The sequence below is a fragment of the Oncorhynchus keta genome, chromosome 19, assembly GCF_023373465.1.
Source record: "Oncorhynchus keta strain PuntledgeMale-10-30-2019 chromosome 19, Oket_V2, whole genome shotgun sequence".
Taxonomy (NCBI): domain Eukaryota; kingdom Metazoa; phylum Chordata; class Actinopteri; order Salmoniformes; family Salmonidae; genus Oncorhynchus; species Oncorhynchus keta.
The window spans coordinates 82,339,117-82,360,467 of NC_068439.1; the positions used below are offsets into that span (position 1 = coordinate 82,339,117).

The 21,351-nt window shown below is 45.2% G+C and overlaps 1 protein-coding gene across 50 annotated transcripts in view; it reads right to left on the reverse strand.

Annotated features, from left to right (window-relative positions):
- The window catches only part of LOC118375736 (jun dimerization protein 2-like), a 37,741-nt gene extending 16,785 nt beyond the window's left edge, over nt 1-20,956 (reverse strand). For all 50 annotated transcript variants that reach the window (XM_052471539.1, XM_052471546.1, XM_052471544.1 and 47 more), the window contains exons 1-2: nt 20,842-20,956; nt 18,206-18,268 (exon numbers count right to left, since the gene is read on the reverse strand). The gene's annotated coding sequence lies outside the window, so the exon portion shown is untranslated. The remainder of the gene's footprint in view (nt 1-18,205; nt 18,269-20,841) is intronic.
- Between the last annotated feature and the right edge of the window lie 395 nt (nt 20,957-21,351).

The following is a 21,351-nucleotide window of genomic DNA, read 5'->3' on the forward strand; positions in this document are numbered from 1 at the left end:
ACTACCACCCCTCGACCAGCTGGCCTACTGTAGTCTGACAGACTACCACACCTAGACATACAGCTACCTAGACCAGCTGGCCTACTGTAGTCTGACAGACTACCACCCCTAGACCAGCTGGCCTACTGTAGTCTGACAGACTACCACACCTAGACATACAGCTACCTAGACCAGCTGGCCTACTGTAGTCCGACAGACTACCACCCCTCGACCAGCTGGCTTACTGTAGTCTGAAAGACTACCACCCCTCGACCAGCTGGCTTACTGTAGTCTGACAGACTACCACCCCTCGACCAGCTGGCCTACTGTAGTCTGATTTACTACCATATTTTCTCCTCTTTCCTCTTTCTCAGCCTGCTAACCAGGATCAGCATTCAGTGTTTGATGATGCAACACCCTCTCTGTGTTCTTGCAGTCAAGCAGAACAGCCAGCTGGCACATACACACAGACACGCGCGCCCGCTAGCGCACACACACACACACAACAGACGTACTGTACCCAGACCAGACAGACAAAGACAGCCACACAGAGCAGGGTAGAACAGGGTAGAACAGGGTAGCGCAGAACAGGGTAGAGCAGAGTAGAACAGGGTAGCGCAGAACAGGGTAGAGCAGAGTAGAACAGGGTAGCGCAGAACAGGGCAGAGCAGAGTAGAACAGGGTAGCACAGAACAGGGTAGAGCAGAACAGGGTAGAGCAGAGCAGAACAGGGTAGAGCAGCGTAGAACAGGGTAGCACAGAACAGGGTAGAGCAGAACAGGGTAGAGCAGAACAGGGTAGAGCTGGGCAGAGCAGAGCAGAACAGGGCAGAGCAGAACAGGGTAGAGCAGAACAGGGTAGAGCAGAGCAGAACAGGGTAGAGCAGAGCAGAACAGGGTAGAGCAGAACAGGGTAGAGCAGAGCAGAACAGGGTAGAGCAGAACAGAACAGGGTAGAGCAGAACAGGGTAGAACAGAACAGAACAGGGCAGGGCAGAGTAGAACAGGGTAGAGCAGAACAGGGTAGAGCAGAACAGGGTAGAGCAGAACAGGGTAGAGCAGAGCAGAACGGGGCAGAGCAGAACAGGGTAGAGCAGAACAGGGTAGAGCAGAGCAGGGCAGGGTAGAGCAGAGCAGGGTAGAGCAGAGCAGAACAGGGCAGGGTAGAGCAGAACAGGGTAGAGCAGAACAGGGTAGAGCAGAACAGGGTAGAGCAGAGCAGAACAGGGTAGAGCAGAGCAGAACAGGGCAGAGCAGAGCAGGGTAGAGCAGAACAGGGTAGAGCAGAGCAGAACAGGGCAGAGCAGAACAGGGTAGAGCAGAACAGGGTAGAGCAGAACAGGGTAGAGCAGAGCAGAACAGGGCAGAGCAGAACAGGGTAGAGCAGAACAGGGTAGAGCAGAACAGGGCAGAGCAGAACAGGGCAGAGTAGAGCAGAACAGGGCAGAGCAGAACAGGGTAGAGCAGAGCAGGGTAGAGCAGAACAGGGCAGAGCAGAACAGGGCAGAACAGAACAGGGTAGAGCAGAACAGAACAGGGTAGAGCAGAACAGGATAGAGCAGAACAGGGTAGAGCAGAACAGGGTAGAGCCGAACAGGGTAGAGCAGAGCAGAACAGGGTAGAGCAGAGCAGAACAGGGTAGAGCAGAACAGGGTAGAGCAGAACAGGGTAGAGCAGAACAGGGTAGAGCAGAACAGGGCAGAGCAGAACAGGGCAGAACAGAACAGGGTAGAGCAGAACAGAACAGGGCAGGGCAGAGTAGAACAGGGTAGAGCAGAACAGAACAGGGTAGAGCAGAACAGGGCAGAGCAGAGCAGAACAGGGTAGAGCAGAACAGGGTAGAGCAGAACAGGGCAGAGCAGAGCAGAACAGGGCAGAACAGAACAGGGTAGAGCAGAACAGAACAGAACAGGGCAGAGCAGAACAGGGTAGAGCAGAGCAGAACAGGGTAGAGCAGAACAGGGCAGAGCAGAACAGGGTAGAGCAGAACAGGGTAGAGCAGAACAGGGTAGAGCAGAGCAGAACAGGGTAGAGCAGAGCAGAACAGGGTAGAGCAGAACAGGGTAGAGCAGAACAGGGTAGAGCAGAACAGGGCAGAGCAGAGCAGAACAGGGCAGAACAGAACAGGGTAGAGCAGAGCAGAACAGGGCAGAGCAGAGCAGAACAGGGTAGAGCAGAGCAGAACAGGGTAGAGCAGAACAGGGTAGCACAGAACAGGGTAGAGCAGAACAGGGCAGAGCAGAACAGGGTAGAGCAGAACAGGGTAGAGCAGAACAGGGTAGAGCAGAACAGGGCAGAGCAGAGCAGAACAGGGCAGAACAGAACAGGGTACAGCAGAACAGAACAGGGCAGGGCAGAGTAGAACAGGGTAGAGCAGAGCAGAACAGGGTAGAGCAGAACAGGGTAGAGCAGAACAGGGCAGAGCAGAACAGGGTAGAGCGGAACAGAGTAGAGCAGAGCAGAACAGGGTAGAGCAGAACAGGGCAGAGCAGAGCAGAACAGGGTAGAGCAGAACAGGGTAGAGCAGAGCAGAACAGGGCAGGGCAGAGTAGAACAGGGTAGAGCAGAACAGGGTAGAGCAGAGCAGAACAGGGCAGAACAGGGCAGAGCAGAACAGGGTAGAGCAGAGCAGAACAGGGTAGAGCAGAACAGGGTAGAGCAGAACAGGCTAGAGCAGAACAGAGTAGAGCAGAGCAGGGTAGAGCAGAGAAGGGTAGAGCAGAACAGGGTAGAGCAGAACAGGGTAGAGCAGAACAGGGTAGAGCAGAACAGGGTAGAGCAGAACAGGGTAGAGCAGAACAGGGTAGAGCAGAGCAGGGTAGAGCAGAGCAGGGTAGAGTAGAGCAGAACAGGGCAGGGTCGAGCAGGGCAGGGTAGAGTAGAGCAGAACAGAACAGAGCAGAGCAGGGCAGAGCAGAACAGGGCAGGGCAGAGCAGAGCAGGGTAGAGTAGAGCAGAACAGAACAGGGTAGAGCAGGGCAGAGCAGAACAGGGCAGGGTCGAGCAGAGCAGGGTAGAGTAGAGCAGAACAGAACAGGGCAGGGTCGAGCAGAGCACTGCCTAGTGGAAGTGGCCTCAGGAGACGCCAAACACACAGCACAGTCCGGGCGGGAGAGGAAATGCCATGTATTAGTTAGGAAATAGAACTGCACTCAAGGCAGGTCCTGTCCTGCGAGCACACGCACAAGATCAATCAAATATGACACGTGGGTGTGTGTATGTGTGTGTGTGAGCGTGCCTGCCTGCGTGCCTGCCTGCGTGCCTGCCTGCCTGTGTGCCTGTCTGTCTGTCTGTCTGTCTGTCTGTCTGTCTGTCTGCGTGCGTGCGTGCGTAAGTGTGTGTGCAGTCAGGCACATGTACCAGTCGTCAGGGCATGAACTCTACAAGGTGTGGAAAGAATTCCACAGGGATGCTGGCCCATGGTGACTCCAATGCTTCCCACAGTTGTGTCAAGTTGTCTGCGTGTCCTTTGGGTGGTGGTGGATACACACAGGAAACTGTTGAAAAACCCAGCCGCGTTGCAATTCTTGGCACACTCAAACCAATATGCCAGGCACATACTCCCATTCCCCGTTCAAAGACATTCCAATATTTGGTCTTGCCCATTCACCCTCTGAATGGCACACATACTCAATCCATTTCTCAATTGTCTCAAGGCATAAAAATCATTATTTAAACCACGTCTCCTCCCCTTTCATCGACACTGACTGAAGAGGATTTAACAAGTGACATCATTAAAGGGATCATATCTTTCACCTGGATTTACCTGGTCAGTCTGGGTAGTGGGTTCGATTCCCGGGACCACCCATACGTAGAATGTATGCACACATGACTGTAAGTCGCTTTGGATAAAAGCGTCTGCTAAATGGCATATATTATTATTATTCCCAAAAAAACTGGAAAGATCCATGGTAGAAACCAGCTGAAGAAAGGGTAGAGCAGAACAGGGTAGAGCAGAGCAGAACAGGGTAGAGCAGAACAGAACAGGGCAGAGCAGAACAGGGTAGAGCAGAACAGAACAGGGCAGAGCAGAACAGAACAGAAAGGTTGGGAACTCAGGTGACCACCTCACGACACGTCAAACCAATAAGATGCCTTGCTTGGGACACCGAATGAGTGTCGTAGGAGCTACAGCGCAATAAGGAATAGCACCAGGGACAGGAAGCAGCTAGCCACAACGAGGGTCGTTTTGAGAAAAGTCAGCTAATCTTGTAAACTACTTAGGTATAACTAGCTACTGTTAGCTACTAGCTAGTTCAATTCTTCCTCACAATTATAAAGTCAACATCTTAATAAAAACAACATATTATTTATTGACCTAAAAAAGGTTCGCTGTGAGCTCAGTATCTAGCTTATACAGGGGTCAGTGGTAGGCCTACATAGAGCAACCATGCACTGTCTATCTGGGGCGGCAGGTAGCCTAGTTAACCCACTGTTCCTTGGCTGTCATTGAAAATAAGAATTTGTTCGTAACTGACTTGCCAAGTTAAATTAAAGGTTCAATTAAATAAGTACAAAAAAAGAAATCTCCCCTCAACTCTGGACCTCCAAGTCATTTCCACTCCTTTAAAAAAAAAATCCCCTCTAATCAGGGTCTGATTTAGACCTGGGACACCAGGTGGGTGATTCCCCTCTAATCAGGGACTGATTTAGACCTGGGACACCAGGTGGGTGATTCCCCTCTAATCAGGGACTGATTTAGACCTGGGACACCAGGTGGGTGATTCCCCTCTAATCAGGGACTGATTTAGACCTGGGACACCAGGTGGGTGATTCCCCTCTAATCAGGGTCTGATTTAGACCTGGGACACCAGGTGGGTGATTCCCCTCTAATCAGGGACTGATTTAGACCTGGGACACCAGGTGGGTGATTCCCCTCTAATCAGGGTCTGATTTAGACCTGGGACACCAGGTGGGTGATTCCCCTCTAATCAGGGACTGATTTAGACCTGGGACACCAGGTGGGTGATTCCCCTCTAATCAGGGTCTGGTTTAGACCTGGGACACCAGGTGGGTGATTCCCCTCTAATCAGGGTCTGATTTAGACCTGGGACACCAGGTGGGTGATTCCCCTCTAATCAGGGACTGATTTAGACCTGGGACACCAGGTGGGTTATTCCCCTCTAATCAGGGTCTGATTTAGACCTGGGACACCAGGTGGGTGATTCCCCTCTAATCAGGGACTGATTTAGACCTGGGACACCAGGTGGGTGATTCCCCCTCTAATCAGGGTCTGATTTAGACCTGGGACACCAGGTGGGTGATTCCCCTCTAATCAGGGTCTGATTTAGACCTGGGACACCAGGTGGGTGATTCCCCTCTAATCAGGGTCTGGTTTAGACCTGGGACACCAGGTGGGTGATTCCCCTCTAATCAGGGTCTGATTTAGACCTGGGACACCAGGTGGGTGATTCCCCCTCTAATCAGGGTCTGATTTAGACCTGGGACACCAGGTGGGTGATTCCCCTCTAATCAGGGACTGATTTAGACCTGGGACACCAGGTGGGTGATTCCCCTCTAATCAGGGTCTGATTTAGACCTGGGACACCAGGTGGGTGATTCCCCTCTAATCAGGGTCTGATTTAGACCTGGGACACCAGGTGGGTGATTCCCCCTCTAATCAGGGTCTGATTTAGACCTGGGACACCAGGTGGGTTATTCCCCTCTAATCAGGGTCTGATTTAGACCTGGGACACCAGGTGGGTGATTCCCCCTCTAATCAGGGTCTGATTTAGACCTGGGACACCAGGTGGGTGATTCCCCTCTAATCAGGGTCTGATTTAGACCTGGGACACCAGGTGGGTGATTCCCCTCTAATCAGGGTCTGATTTAGACCTGGGACACCAGGTGGGTTATTCCCCAATGAGGGACTGATTTAGACCTGGGACACCAGGTGGGTTATTCCCCTCTAATCAGGGTCTGATTTAGACCTGGGACACCAGGTGGGTTATTCCCCTCTAATCAGGGACTGATTTAGACCTGGGACACCAGGTGGGTGATTCCCCTCTAATCAGGGACTGATTTAGACCTGGGACACCAGGTGGGTTATTCCCCTCTAATCAGGGACTGATTTAGACCTGGGACACCAGGTGGGTTATTCCCCTCTAATCAGGGACTGATTTAGACCTGGGACACCAGGTGGGTGATTCCCCTCTAATCAGGGACTGATTTAGACCTGGGACACCAGGTGGGTGATTCCCCTCTAATCAGGGACTGATTTAGACCTGGGACACCAGGTGGGTGATTCCCCTCTAATCAGGGTCTGATTTAGACCTGGGACACCAGGTGGGTGATTCCCCTCTAATCAGGGACTGATTTAGACCTGGGACACCAGGTGGGTGATTCCCCTCTAATCAGGGACTGGTTTAGACCTGGGACACCAGGTGGGTGATTCCCCTCTAATCAGGGACTGATTTAGACCTGGGACACCAGGTGGGTGATTCCCCTCTAATCAGGGTCTGATTTAGACCTGGGACACCAGGTGGGTGATTCCCCCCTCTAATCAGGGACTGGTTTAGACCTGGGACACCAGGTGGGTGATTCCCCTCTAATCAGGGTCTGATTTAGACCTGGGACACCAGGTGGGTGATTCCCCTCCAATCAGGGTCTGATTTAGACCTGGGACACCAGGTGGGTGATTCCCCTCCAATCAGGGTCTGATTTAGACCTGGGACACCAGGTGGGTGATTCCCCTCTAATCAGGGTCTGATTTAGACCTGGGACACCAGGTGGGTGATTCCCCTCTAATCAGGGTCTGATTTAGACCTGGGACACCAGGTGGGTGATTCCCCCTCTAATCAGGGACTGGTTTAGACCTGGGACACCAGGTGGGTGATTCCCCTCTAATGGGACTGATTTAGACCTGGGACACCAGGTGGGTGATTCCCAATCAGGGACTGTTTAGTCTGGGACACCAGGTGTAATAGACTTATCAACTGATTTAGACCTGGGACACCAGGTGTGATTCCCCCTCTAATCAGGGACTGATTTAGACCACCAGGTGGGTGATTCCCCTTAATCAGGACTGACTGTCTGGGACACCAGAGACTGATTTAGACCTGGGTGGGTATTCCCTCTAATCAGGGACTGGTTTAGACCTGGGACACCAGGTGGGTGATTCCCCTCTAATCAGGGACTGATTTAGACCTGGGACACCAGGTGGGTGATTCCCCTCTAATCAGGGACTGATTTAGACCTGGGACACCAGGTGGGTGATTCCCCTCTAATCAGGGTCTGATTTAGACCTGGGACACCAGGTGGGTGATTCCCCTGTTGTCTAATCAGGGACTGATTTAGACCTGGGACACCAAGTGGGTGATTCCCCTTAATCAGGGACTGATTTAGACCTGGGACACCAGGTGGGTGATTCCCCTATAATCAGGGACTGGTTTAGACCTGGGACACCAGGTGGGTGATTCCCACTGTTGTCTAATCAGGGACTGATTTAGACCTGGGTCTTGACACCAGGTGGGTGATTCCCCACTCTAATCAAGGACTGATTTAGACCTGGTCTTGACACCAGGTGGGTTTTATACACCAGGTTGTCTTGCTCAAGGTACTGATTTATACCTGGGACACCAGGTGGGTGATTCCCCTGTTGTCTTGCTCAAGGACTGATTTATACCTGGGACACCAGGTGGGTGATTCCCCACTCTTGCTCAAGGTACTGATTTATGGGACACTGGTGTCTTCCCCCAATCAGGGTCTGATTTAGACCTGGGACACCAGGTGGGTGATTCCCCCTCTAATCAGGGACTGATTTAGACCTGGGACACCAGGTGGGTGATTCCCCCTAATCAGGGACTGATTTAGACCTGGGACACCAGGTGGGTGATTCCCCCTCTAATCAGGGACTGGTTTAGACCTGGGACACCAGGTGGATGTAATTAACGATAATTTAATTACCATAGTGACTTATTGTAATGTTTGTTTACGTGTCAATTAATCCCATAAGGGATTGGCTGCCAAATGGCGATTTGACAGGAAAATAAGTGGTCATAAAATGTCATTCATCCAGCACAGTTGTCTTGCTCCAAGTGTAATAGATTTATACACTGTTGTCTTGCTCCAAGTGTAATAGATTTATACACTGTTGTCTTGCTCCAAGTGTAATAGATTTATACACTGTTGTCTTGCTCCAAGTGTAATAGATTTATACACTGTTGTCTTGCTCCAAGTGTAATAGATTTATACACTGTTGTCTTGCTCCAAGTGTAATATATTTATACACTGTTGTCTTGCTCCAAGTGTAATAGATTTATACACTGTTGTCTTGCTCCAAGTGTAATAGATTTATACACTGTTGTCTTGCTCCAAGTGTAATAGATGTATAAACTGTTGTCTTGCTCCAAGTGTAATAGATGTATAAACTGTTGTCTTGCTCCAAGTGTAATAGATTTATACACTGTTGTCTTGCTCCAAGTGTAATAGATTTATACACTGTTGTCTTGCTCCAAGTGTAATAGATTTATACACTGTTGTCTTGCTCCAAGTGTAATAGATTTATACACTGTTGTCTTGCTCCAAGTGTAATAGATTTATACACTGTTGTCTTGCTCCAAGTGTAATAGGTGTATACACTGTGTGTGATGTTTAACTGTATTTTACTCTACAACATGTGCTAACATAGGTAGGCCCACACTAATAACCCATATACAGAGCCATCACAAAGTATTCATACCCCCTACCACATGTTGTTGTGTTACAGCCTGAATTCAAAATGGATTCAATTTATTTATTTTCTCACCCATCTACACACAATGATTTCTTTTTTTTTGAAATGTTAGCAAATGTATTGAAAATGAAATACAGAAATGTCTCATATATATATATATAAGTATTGACAGCCCTTAATATTTTGTAGAAGCACCTTTGGTAGTGATTGCAGCTGTGACTAAGTCTCTAAGAGCTTTCCACACCTGGATTGGGCAACATTTACCCATTATCCTTTTCAGAATTTTTCAAGCTCTGTCTAATTGGTTTGTTGATCGTTGCTAGACAACCATTTTCAGGTCTTGCCATAGATGTTCAAGTCAAGACTGTAACTCGGCCACTCAGGAACATTCACCGTTTTCTTAATAAGCGACTCCAGTGTAGATTTGGCCTTGTGTTTTAGGTTATTGGCCATCTTTTCACTCTGTCATTTATAGGATAGTATTTTTATTTAGTAACTGCAATGTTGTTGATCCGTCCTCAGTTTCCTCCTGTCACAGCCATTAAACTCTGTAACTGTTTTAAAGTCACCATTGGCCTCATGAAATCCAATCCAGCATGTGTAGAACAGTGTAGTGTAGGACAGTGTAGTCTAGTGTAGGACAGTGTAGTGTAGTGTAGGACAGTGTAGTGTAGGACAGTGTAGTGTAGTGTAGGACAGTGTAGTGTAGTGTAGGACAGTGTAGTGTAGTGTAGGACAGTGTAGTGTAGTGTAGGACAGTGTAGTGTAGTGTAGGACAGTGTAGTGTAGGACAGTGTAGTGTAGGACAGTGTAGTGTAGGACAGTGTAGTGTAGAACAGTGTAGTGTAGTGTAGGACAGTGTAGTGTAGGACAGTGTAGTGTAGGACAGTGTAGTGTAGTGTAGTGTAGGACAGTGTAGTGTAGTGCAGTGTAGTGTAGTGTAGTGTAGTGTAGTGTAGTGTAGGACAGTGTAGTGTAGGACAGTGTAGTGTAGGACAGTGTAGTGTAGGACAGTGTAGTGTAGGACAGTGTCATGTAGGACAGTGTAGTGTAGTGTAGGACAGTGTAGTGTAGGACAGTGTCATGTAGGACAGTGTAGTGTAGGACAATGTAGTCTAGTGTAGGACAGTGTAGTGTAGGACAGTGTCATGTAGGACAGTGTAGTGTAGGACAGTGTAGTCTAGTGTAGGACAGTGTAGTCTAGTGTAGGACAGTGTAGTGTAGTGTAGGACAGTGTAGCGTAGTGTAGGACAGTGTAGTGTAGGACAGTGTAGTGTAGTGTAGGACAGTGTAGTGTAGGACAGTGTAGTGCAGTGTAGGACAGTGTAGTGTAGGACAGTGTAGTGTAGGACAGTGTAGTGTAGGACAGTGTAGTGCAGTGTAGGGCAGTGTAGTGCAGTGTAGGACAGTGTAGTGTAGGACAGTGTAGTGTAGGACAGTGTAGTGTAGTGTAGGACAGTGTAGTGTAGTGTAGGGCAGTGTAGTGTAGTGTAGTGTAGGACAGTGCAGTGTAGTGTAGGACAGTGTAGTGTAGGACAGTGTAGTGCAGTGTAGGACAGTGTAGTGTAGGACAGTGTAGTGTAGGACAGTGTAGTGTAGTGTAGGACAGTGTAGTGTAGTGTAGGACAGTGTAGTGTAGTGTAGGACAGTGTAGTGTAGGACAGTGTAGTGTAGTGTAGGACAGTGTAGTGTAGGACAGTGTAGTGCAGTGTAGGGCAGTGCAGTGTAGTGTAGGACAGTGCAGTGTAGTGTAGGACAGTGTAGTGTAGGACAGTGTAGTGCAGTGTAGGACAGTGTAGTGTAGGACAGTGTAGTGTAGTGTAGGACAGTGTAGTGTAGTGTAGGACAGTGTAGTGTAGTGTAGGACAGTGTAGTGTAGGACAGTGTAGTGTAGGACAGTGTAGTGTAGGACAGTGTAGTGTAGGACAGTGTAGTGCAGTGTAGGACAGTGTAGTGTAGGACAGTGTAGTGTAGGACAGTGTAGTGCAGTGTAGGGCAGTGCAGTGTAGTGTAGGACAGTGCAGTGTAGTGTAGGACAGTGTAGTGTAGGACAGTGTAGTGTAGGACAGTGTAGTGTAGTGTAGGACAGTGTAGTGTAGTGTAGGACATTGTCGTGTAGGACAGTGTCGTGTAGTGTAGGACAGTGTAGTGTAGGACAGTGTAGTGTAGTGTAGGACAGTGTAGTGTATGACAGTGTAGTGTAGGACAGTGTAGTGTAGTGTAGGACAGTGTAGGACAGTGTAGTGTAGTGTAGGACAGTGTAGTGTAGGACAGTGTAGGACAGTGTAGGACAGTGTAGTGTAGGACAGTGTAGGACAGTGTAGGACAGTGTAGTGTAGTGTAGTGTAGGACAGTGTAGGACAGTGTAGTGTAGGACAGTGTAGGACAGTGTAGGACAGTGTAGGACAGTGTAGTGCAGTGTAGTGTAGTGTAGGAAAGTGTAGTGTAGTGTAGGACAGTGTAGGACAGTGTAGTGTAGGACAGTGTAGGACAGTGTAGGACAGTGTAGGACAGTGTAGGACAGTGTAGTGTAGTGCAATGTAGTGTAGTGTAGTGTAGGACAGTGTAGTGTAGTGCAGTGTAGTGTAGTGTAGGACAGTGTAGGACAGTGTAGTGTAGTGCAGTGTAGTGTAGTGTAGTGTAGTGCAGTGTAGTGTAGTGTAGGACAGTGTAGTGCAGTGTAGTGTAGGACAGTGTAGGACAGTGTAGTGTAGTGTAGTGTAGGACAGTGTAGGACAGTGTAGTGTAGTGTAGGACAGTGTAGTGTAGGACAGTGTAGGACAGTGTAGTGTAGGACAGTGTAGTGTAGGACAGTGTAGTGCAGTGTAGGACAGTGTAGGACAGTGTAGTGTAGGACAGTGTAGTGTAGGACAGTGTAGTGTAGTGCAGTGTAGTGCAGTGTAGGACAGTGTAGTGTAGTGCAGTGTAGTGTAGTGCTGTTCTGTGCTCTTATCTGCTCTGCTGCTGTTCATATTGAGTCATTCAACTCATAGAAACGTGTGAGAAGAGAAAACAGGATCTCAGCCCACCACTTTCATTTCTTCTTCTTCTAACGGCCTCATCAGGCTCGATGTGCACGCAGCATGCTCCCTTCCTCTGGCAGGCCCAGCGTTGAGAAACCAGCCTCTCAAAAAATGTGTTCGCTATGACTAAACATTTCCATAATATTCATTACCAAATTTAAGCCTGATCCCAGACCTGTTTGTATTGCCATGTATGAGTTGTCAAGACAGCGCAAAACGTTCTGCGACCAGGCTACCGTATATATCAATGAAGAGGGGAAAGAACCCCCAACAACATGGTCAATGAGTCTGAGGCTATGACAGTCGTTAGCTAGCTATCATTAGCTATCATTAGCTATCATTAGACATCATTAGACATCATTAGCTATCATTAGCTATCATTAGCTATCATTAGCTATCATTAGACATCATTAGACATCATTAGACATCATTAGACATCATTAGCTATCATTAGACATCATTAGACATCATTAGACATCATTAGCTATCATTAGCTATCATTAGCTACCATTAGATATCATTAGAAATCATTAGCTACCATTAGCTACCATTAGCTATCATTAGCTATCATTAGCTATCATTAGCTATCATTAGCTATCATTAGATATCATTAGCTATCATTAGATATCATTAGCTATCATTAGATATCATTAGCCAAATGTTAGCCTGGCTCTGTGGTAGGGAGGTAGAAGGGATTGGTATTATTCATATTAGTGTAAATGTCTGGAACAGATCATGATGACTTCATGTAAGAGACTTCCGGATGGGTTATAATATCCAAGATAGGTACTTCATCATCCAGGGTGATCATCCATCATCAGGGTGATCATAAATCATCCAGGGTGATCATACATCATCCAGGGTGATCATCCATCATCCATCATCCAGGGTGATCATACATCATCCAGGGTGATCATACATCATCCATCATCCAGGGTGATCATCCATCATCCAGGGTGATCATACATCATCCATAATCCAGGGTGATCATACATCATCCATCATCCAGGGTGATCATCCATCATCCATCATCCAGGGTGATCATACATCATCCATCATCCAGGGTGATCATACATCATCCATCATCCAGGGTGATCATCCATAATTCATCCAGGGTGATCATCCATCATTCATCCTAAATGGAGCTCTATCTCATATATAGTGCACTACTGGGAATAGTATACCATTTGGAACGCAGGGCGAGGATCATTGCCATTCACGTTTCAGTCAAATCCTGACTAAGTCGAGGCCCCTGCAATGAGGTCACACTACTGCCACAAGCATTCGGTCATGAGTGGGTTAATTACCACGGAGTATGAACCATAATAACCATTCAAGTATGAACTAACCAGAACCCAGGCGCTGCAGTACAAGAATGCATGGAGTTCCCTGTACGCCTATACCACATAACCTTGGCTTTTCCAGCGATGCTAGAAATTAACACATTGGCGAAACAGCCAGCGAAACATTGGTCAACGGCCTCTCCTCTCCCCTCCCCTCATCTTCTCCTCCTCCTCTCCTCTCCTCCTCCTTTCCCTCTCCTCTCCTCTCCTCTCCTCTCCCTCCCCTCCCCTCCTCCCCTCCCCTCCTCCCCTCTCCCCATCTCCTCCTCCTCCTCCCCTCTCCTCCTCTCCTATCTCCTCCTCCTCTCCTATCTCCTCCTCCTCCCCTCTCCTCCCCTCCTCTCCTCTCCCTTCCTCTCTCCTCCTCCACCCCTCTCTAACCAGAGTGGTGTGGTCAGTTGCAGCAAACATAAGTCAATGTCTAAGTCCAAAATGGCACCCTGTTCTCACATAGTGAACTACTCTTAACCAGGGCCCTATGGGGCCTTTTCTTAACCAGGGCCCTATGGGGCCTTTTCTTAACCAGGGCCCTATGGGGCCTTTTCTTAACCAGGGCCCTATGGGCCCTTTTCTTGAATAGGGTGCCAATTGGGACACTGCCATAGTCACACATCAGGCAATGTCACAACACAATAGTAGCATGTGTAAATATATATATATATATATATATATATATATATATATATATATATATATATATATATATATAATATATATATATAAATATAAATATAAATATAAATATAAATATAATATAAATATAAATATAAATATAAATATATATATATATAATATAAATATATATATATATAATATATATATATATATATATATATATATATATATATAAATCGCTGTTGGAGAGGGAGATATAATTAGTTTCGCTACACAAAAGAAATGTGACATCTGGAAGTGATATAGTTCTCTAACTGTTGCTTCTGTCTCAGGGCGTTTCATGACCTCTCAATGGCTTTCTGACTTTTTCTATGAAATACGTTTGTTCCAGCGACTGCATACATTTTTTTAAAAAAACATTTTTTTTTTTAGGTTACACCCTTTCACTTCTGGGTGTTCACTTCCATACTGTCCATCTAGGTTAGAAACGTCTCAGCCTCTGTCCAATGTTTATACATGACATGTGGATTGACTTAGAGACGAAGAAAACACACTGCCATGTACCCATAGCACCAGGCAAGGATCTGCTCCTACTCTAGTTGTTGTGTGGGTAGCTGTTAGCTAGGTCTAGTTGTTGTGTGGGTAGCTGTTATCTAGGTCTAGTTGTTGTGTGGATAGCTGTTAGCTAGGTCTAGTTGTTGTGTGGGTAGCTGTTAGCAAGGTCTAGTTGTTGCGTTGGTAGCTGTTAACTAGGTCTAGTTGTTGTGTGGATAGCTGTTAGCTAGGTCTAGTTGTTGTGTGGGTAGCTGTTATCTAGGTCTAGTTGTTGTGTGGATAGCTGTTAGCTAGGTCTAGTTGTTGTGTGGGTAGCTGTTAACTAGGTCTAGTTGTTGTGTGGATAGCTGTTAGTTGTTGTGTGGGGTAGCTGTTAGCTAGGTCTAGTTGTTGTGTGGGTAGCTGTTAGCTAGGTCTAGTTGTTGTGTGGGTAGCTGTTAACTAGGTCTAGTTGTTGTGTGGGTAGCTGTTAACTAGGTCTAGTTGTTGTGTGGGTAGCTGTTAACTAGGTATAGTTGTTGTGTGGCTAGGTCTAGTTGTTGTGTGGGTAGCTGTTAGCTAGGTCTAGTTGTTGTGTGGGTAGCTGTTAGCTAGGTCTAGTTGTTGTGTGGGTAGCTGTTAACTAGGTCTAGTTGTTGTGTGGGTAGCTGTTAGCTAGGTCTAGTTGTTGTGTGGGTAGCTGTTAGCTAGGTCTAGTTGTTGTGTGGGTAGCTGTTAGCTAGGTCTAGTTGTTGTGTGGGTAGCTGTTAACTAGGTCTAGTTGTTGTGTGGGTAGCTGTTAGCTAGGTCTAGTTGTTGTGTGGGTAGCTGTTAACTAGGTCTAGTTGTTGTGTGGGTAGCTGTTAACTTGGTCTAGTTGTTGTGTGGATAGCTGCAATGCATTCATGTAGGGGAGGGAGCAGAGAGACAGAGACAGAGACAGAGAGACAGAGAGACAGAGAGACAGAGAGAGACAGAGAGACAGAGAGACAGAGAGACAGAGAGACAGAGAGACAGGGAGACAGAGAGACAGGGAGACAGGGAGACAGAGAGAGAGAGAGAGACAGAGAGAGAGACAGAGAGACAGAGAGAGACAGAGAGAGAGAGAGAGAGAGAGAGACAGAGACAGAGACAGAGACAGAGAGACAGAGAGACAGAGAGAGACAGAGAGACAGAGAGAGACAGAGAGACAGAGAGAGACAGAGACAGAGAGAGACAGAGAGAGAGAGAGAGAGAGAGGGAGACAGAGAGAGAGAGACAGAGAGGATGAGAGAGAGATGTTCAGTCCTGGTCCCGTCGGCCCTAGTAGCCTGTCGGCTCGCCAACCCTCCCCATTAATCCACAGAAGTGTTCACTATACGCAGAAACCATCCCACGGATGGGCCCGGGCAGTCAGGCAGGCAGGCAGGCAGACAGTGGGGCATTTAAACCCCTCAACACACACTCATAGACATGCACATAGACAAAGACTCATAGAAACACTCTAATTCATATATACTGTACACATACTAAGACAAGGCATACACTCTTTCAATTGTACACACTCATTCAAAGGAATGAGTTGTTGGAATGGAGCAGGGGTTAAGTTGGGGCTGTTAGGTTGGGGTATTAATGGTAGAAGACTCTGGGGCTGTTAGGTCGGGGTATTAATGGTAGAAGACTCTGGGGCTGTTAGGTCGGGGTATTGATGGTGGAAGAGTCTGGGGCTGTTAGGTCGGGGTATTGATGGTGGAAGAGTCTGGGGGCTGTTAGGTCGGGGTATTAATGGTAGAAGAATCTGGGGCTGTTAGGCCGGGGTATTAATGGTGGAAGACTCTGGGGCTGTTAGGCCGGGGTATTAATGGTGGAATACTCTGGGGCTGTTAGGCCGGGGTATTAATGGTGGAAGAGTCTGGGGGCTGTTAGGCTGGGGCTGTTAGGTCGGGGTATTAATGGTGGAAGAGTCTGGGGCTGATAGGTCGGGGTATTAATGGTGGAAGAGTCTGGGGGCTGTTAGGCTGGGGCTGTTAGGTCGGGGTATTGATGGTAGAAGACTGGGGCTGTTAGGTCGGGGTATTAATGGTAGAAGACTCTGGGGCTGATAGGGCGGGGTATTGATGGTGGAAGAGTCTGGGGCTGTTAGGTCGGGGTATTAATGGTAGAAGAGTCTGGGGCTGTTAGGGCGGGGTATTAATGGTAGAAGACTCTGGGGCTGTTAGGGCGGGGTATTGATGGTGGAAGAGTCTGGGGCAGTTAGGCCGGGGTATTAATGTAAACCTAACCATACTAAGGGTATAGGATGCTATATAGGGAATCGGGGGCGATATAGCGAATAGGGTGCTCCCTTTGGAATAGGGTGAGAGAGATAGGGAATAGGGTGCCATTTCAGACGCATTCAGTGACTGAGGCTGTTTCCAGGACAACGGTAACTTCATGACACTGTTTCTTTCACTGATGGAACACCAACAACCACGTAAAACATTGTGAAACCAGGCAATGTAAACTCTAAAACTCCAATGTAAACTCTAAAAACTCCAATGTAAACTCTAAAAACTCCAATGTAAACTCTAAAAACTCCAATGTAAACTCTAAAAACTCCAATGTAAACTCTAAAAACTCCAATGTAAACTCTAAAACTCCAATGTAAACTCTAAAAACTCCAATGTAAACTCTAAAAACTCCAATGTAAACTCTAAAAACTCCAATGTAAACTCTAAAACTCCAATGTAAACTCTAAAACTCCAATGTAAACTCTAAAACTCCAATGTAAACTCTGAAAACTCCAATGTAAACTCTAAAAACTCCAATGTAAACTCTAAAAACTCCAATGTAAACTCTAAAAACCTCCAATGTAAACTCTAAAACCTCCAATGTAAACTCTAAAAACTCCAATGTAAACTCTAAAAACTCCAATGTAAACTCTAAAAACTCCAATGTAAACTCTAAAAACTCCAATGTAAACTCTAAAAACTCCAATGTAAACTCTAAAAACTCCAATGTAAACTCTAAAAACTCCAATGTAAACTCTAAAACTCCAATGTAAACTCTAAAACTCCAATGTAAACTCTAAAACTCCAATGTAAACTCTAAAACTCCAATGTAAACTCTAAAAACTCCAATGTAAACTCTAAAAACTCCAATGTAAACTCTAAAAACCTCCAATGTAAACTCTAAAAACCTCCAATGTAAACTCTAAAACCTCCAATGTAAACTCTAAAAACTCCAATGTAAACTCTAAAACTCCAATGTAAACTCTAAAAACTCCAATGTAAACTCTAAAACTCCAATGTAAACTTTAAAACTCCAATGTAAACTCTAAAAACTCCAATGTAAACTCTAAAAACTCCAATGTAAACTCTAAAAACTCCAATGTAAACTCTAAAAACTCCAATGTAAACTCTAAAAACTCCAATGTAAACTCTAAAACTCCAATGTAAACTCTAAAACTCCAATGTAAACTCTAAAACTCCAATGTAAACTCTAAAACTCCAATGTAAACTATAAAACTCCAATGTAAACTATAAAACTCCAATGTAAACTCTAAAACTCCAATGCAAACTCTAAAACTCCAATGTAAAACTCTAAAACTCCAATGTAAACTCTAAAACTCCAATGTAAACTCTAAAACTCCAATGTAAACTCTAAAACTCCAATGTAAACTCTAAAACTCCAATGTAAACTCTAAAAACTCCAATGTAAACTCTAAAACTCCAATGTAAACTCTAAAACTCCAATGTAAACTCTAAAACTCCAATGTAAACTCTAAAACTCCAATGTAAACTCTAAAAACTCCAATGTAAACTCTAAAAACTCCAATGTAAACTCTAAAAACTCCAATGTAAACTCTAAAACTCCAATGTAAACTCTAAAAACTCCAATGTAAACTCTAAAAACTCCAATGTAAACTCTAAAAACTCCAATGTAAACTCTAAAAACTCCAATGTATACTCTAAAAACTCCAATGTAAACAGACTCTTATAACACACTGTAATTACACACAGGTTATCTCACAGGGAGCAGACGGATCATTTCCTTAAAGACGATGATAATGGAACTTACTCACAAGTTGGACTGCAATCCCCTTCTGGTGGTGGTGGTGGTGGTGGTGGTATGTTTTAGACACTGTTCAGAAGATATGAATAATAGTTATTTTAACTCATTTAACATGTTTCAAAACAGAAGAAACATGTTTCAGATATACAGTACCAGTCAAAAGTTTGGACACACCTACTCATTCAAGGGTTTTTCTTTATTTTTTAAAACTATTTTCTACATTGTAGAGTAATAGTGAAGTCATCAAAACTATGAAATAACACATATGGAATCATGTAGTAACCAAAAAAGTGTTAAAAAATTTAATTATATTTGATATTCTTCAAAGTAGCCACCCTTTGCCTTGATGACAGCTTTGCACACTCTTGGTATTCTCTCAACCAGCTTCACGAGGAATGCTTTTCCAACCGTCTTGAAGGAGTTCCCACATATGTTGAGCACTTGTTGGCTGCTTTTCCTTCACTCTGCAGTCCAACTCAATCCCAAACCATCTCAATTGGGTTGATGTCGGTGATTGTGGAGGCCAGGTCATCTGATGAAGCACTCCCCTTGGTCAAATAGCCCTTACACAGCCTGAAGGTGTGTTTTGGATTATTGTCTTGTTGAAGAACAGATGATAGTCCCACTAAGCGCCAACGTATCGCTGCAGAATGTTGTGGTGGTTAAGTGTGCCTTGAATTCTAAATAAATCACAGACAGTGTCACCAGCAATGCACCCCCACACCATCACACCTCCTCCTCCTCCAAGCTTCCCAGTGGGAACCACACATGCAGAGATCATTCGTTCACCTACTCTGCGTCTCTCAAATTTGGAAAAATCAGACCAAAGGACAGATTTCCACCGGTTTAATGTCCATTGCTCGTGTTTCTTGGTCCAAGCAAGTATATTATTCTTATTAGTGTCCTTGAGTAGTGGTTTCTTTGCAACAATTCGATCATAACGGCCTGATTCACGCAGTCTCTTCTGAACAGTTGATGTTGAGATGTGTCTGTTACTTGAACTCTGTGAAGCATTTATTTGGGCTGTAATTTCTAAGGCTGGTAACTCTAATGAACTTATCCCCCTGCAGCAGAGGTAACTCTGGGTCTTCCTTTCTTGTGGCTGTCCTCATGAGAGCCAGTTTCATCATATCGCTGATGGTTTTTGCGACTGCACTTGGAGAAACTTTCAAAGTTCTTTAAATGTTCCTGATTGACTGACCTTCATGTCTTAAAGTAATGATGGACTGTTGTTTCTCTTTGCTTATTTGAGCTGTTCTTGCCATAATATGGACTTCGTCTTTGTCCAAATAGGGCTGTCTTCTGTGTACCAGCCCTACCTTGTCACAAAACAACTGATTGGCTCAAACGCATTAAGAAGGAAAGAAATTCCACAAATTAACTTTTAACAAGGCACAACTGTTAATTGAAATGCATTCCAGGTGACTACCTGGTTGAGAGAATGCCTAGTTTGTGCAAAACTGTCATCAAGGCAAAGAGTGGCTACTTTGATGAATCTCAAATGTAAAATATATTTTGACTTCTTTTACACTGTTTTGGTTCCAAATGTGTTATTTCATAGTTGTGATGTCTTCACTATTATTCTACAATCTGGAAAATAGTCAAGAATTTAAGAAAAAAACCTTAAATGAGTAGGTGTGTCTGAACTTTTGACTGTTACTGTGGTCCTTCTGTAGCACAGTTGGTAGAGCATGGCACTTGTAACGCCAGGGTAGTGGGTTCGATTCCCGGGACCACCCATACGTAGAATGTATGCACACATGACTGTAAGTCGCTTTGGATAAAAGCGTCTGCTAAATGGCATTTTTTTTTTTTAATGATGAAGATGATGGAGATGAGGAAGAAGAGTGATGATGAGGATGATAATAATTTAATCATAAACATATAATCGAGCTATTAGCCACGAGCATGGCAGTGAGTTTAGATTTAACTTCTAAATGCATAAACGGAAATGTTAGCCTGTCTGTGTGAACTTGTGTGGGCTGCTAATCTGCGACAGGAGCCTAAAAAGCAATGAAAAACAATTACTATGCATTTTACATACTTTTTTTTCCAACACAAATAAAATCACCAAGAAAACGAAAACAAAACGTTCTCCCCTCATACGAAAGAATGTTTTCCCCCAATTCTGCTTTCTGTTCTAAATACCGCTGATAGCACCACAAATGTCGCGTGTATAGCAAACTTAATGTTATATAACGTTGGTACCTCGCAGCGGGGACTGCTTGTGGTTGATATTAACTTTCAACACCTCCTTACATCGTAACAATCTATTCTATAGTAGTGTTCAAGGCACGCTGCAAGCGACATTCATTCGCTACTTTGTACCGTTTGATCAAGAAGTTGTAACGATAAAAACAACAAAGAGTTGTGCAAAATCCATGAGAAAAAAGTTACAATATAAGTGATTTTATAATGCGTCTAGTCTAGTGCATTAAACTATCGCAAGCCGAACCTAGTCAAATAAACTTGTTGTAAAATAATAAAATTGTAAAAAATAAAAATGATCATGAAACACAAAAACATAAGTTAAAACCTATTAGAAAAACTTTAACATGTGTAAATAATGTCTAAACAGTTGATCGAGTTCGTCTAAGTTTAGTAACTTAAACCAGAAATTGTAAGTTAATAGGTTAATTTACCTGTATTAGGTCCAAAATCTGCGGTGATATAACGTGTCCGTAACTTGTGAATCGGATATAGGTTTTGATATTAAAAGTCGTTGCGTCAGCCCGTTTAAATAGTGATCGCTAACTGGGAGGGTTCGGGAATGCGGAACTTGCTTGTCCCAGACGCATGGATAGAAATACAGGCAGGCCTGAATAAAACGCTCCACCCCTAGCAACCAACAAAAAAACACACACAACATTCTGGTGTGAGGAAACTTTCAGATGCCTGTTTTGGAAACTGGAGAGACCCAGTGCATCCACGCCAAGTTGTGGCGATAAACATACATGTCTTATTTGTTTATAAATATAAATATGACATGCATAAACAAAATAAAGTTATTGTGTGTGTGTGTGTGTGTGTGTGTGTGTGTGTGTGTGTGTGTGTGTGTGTGTGTGTGTGTGTGTGTGTGCGTGTGTGTGTGTGTGTGTGTGTGTGTGTGTGTGTGTGTGTGTGTGTGTGCTAGAGAGAAGGAGAGCGCGAGA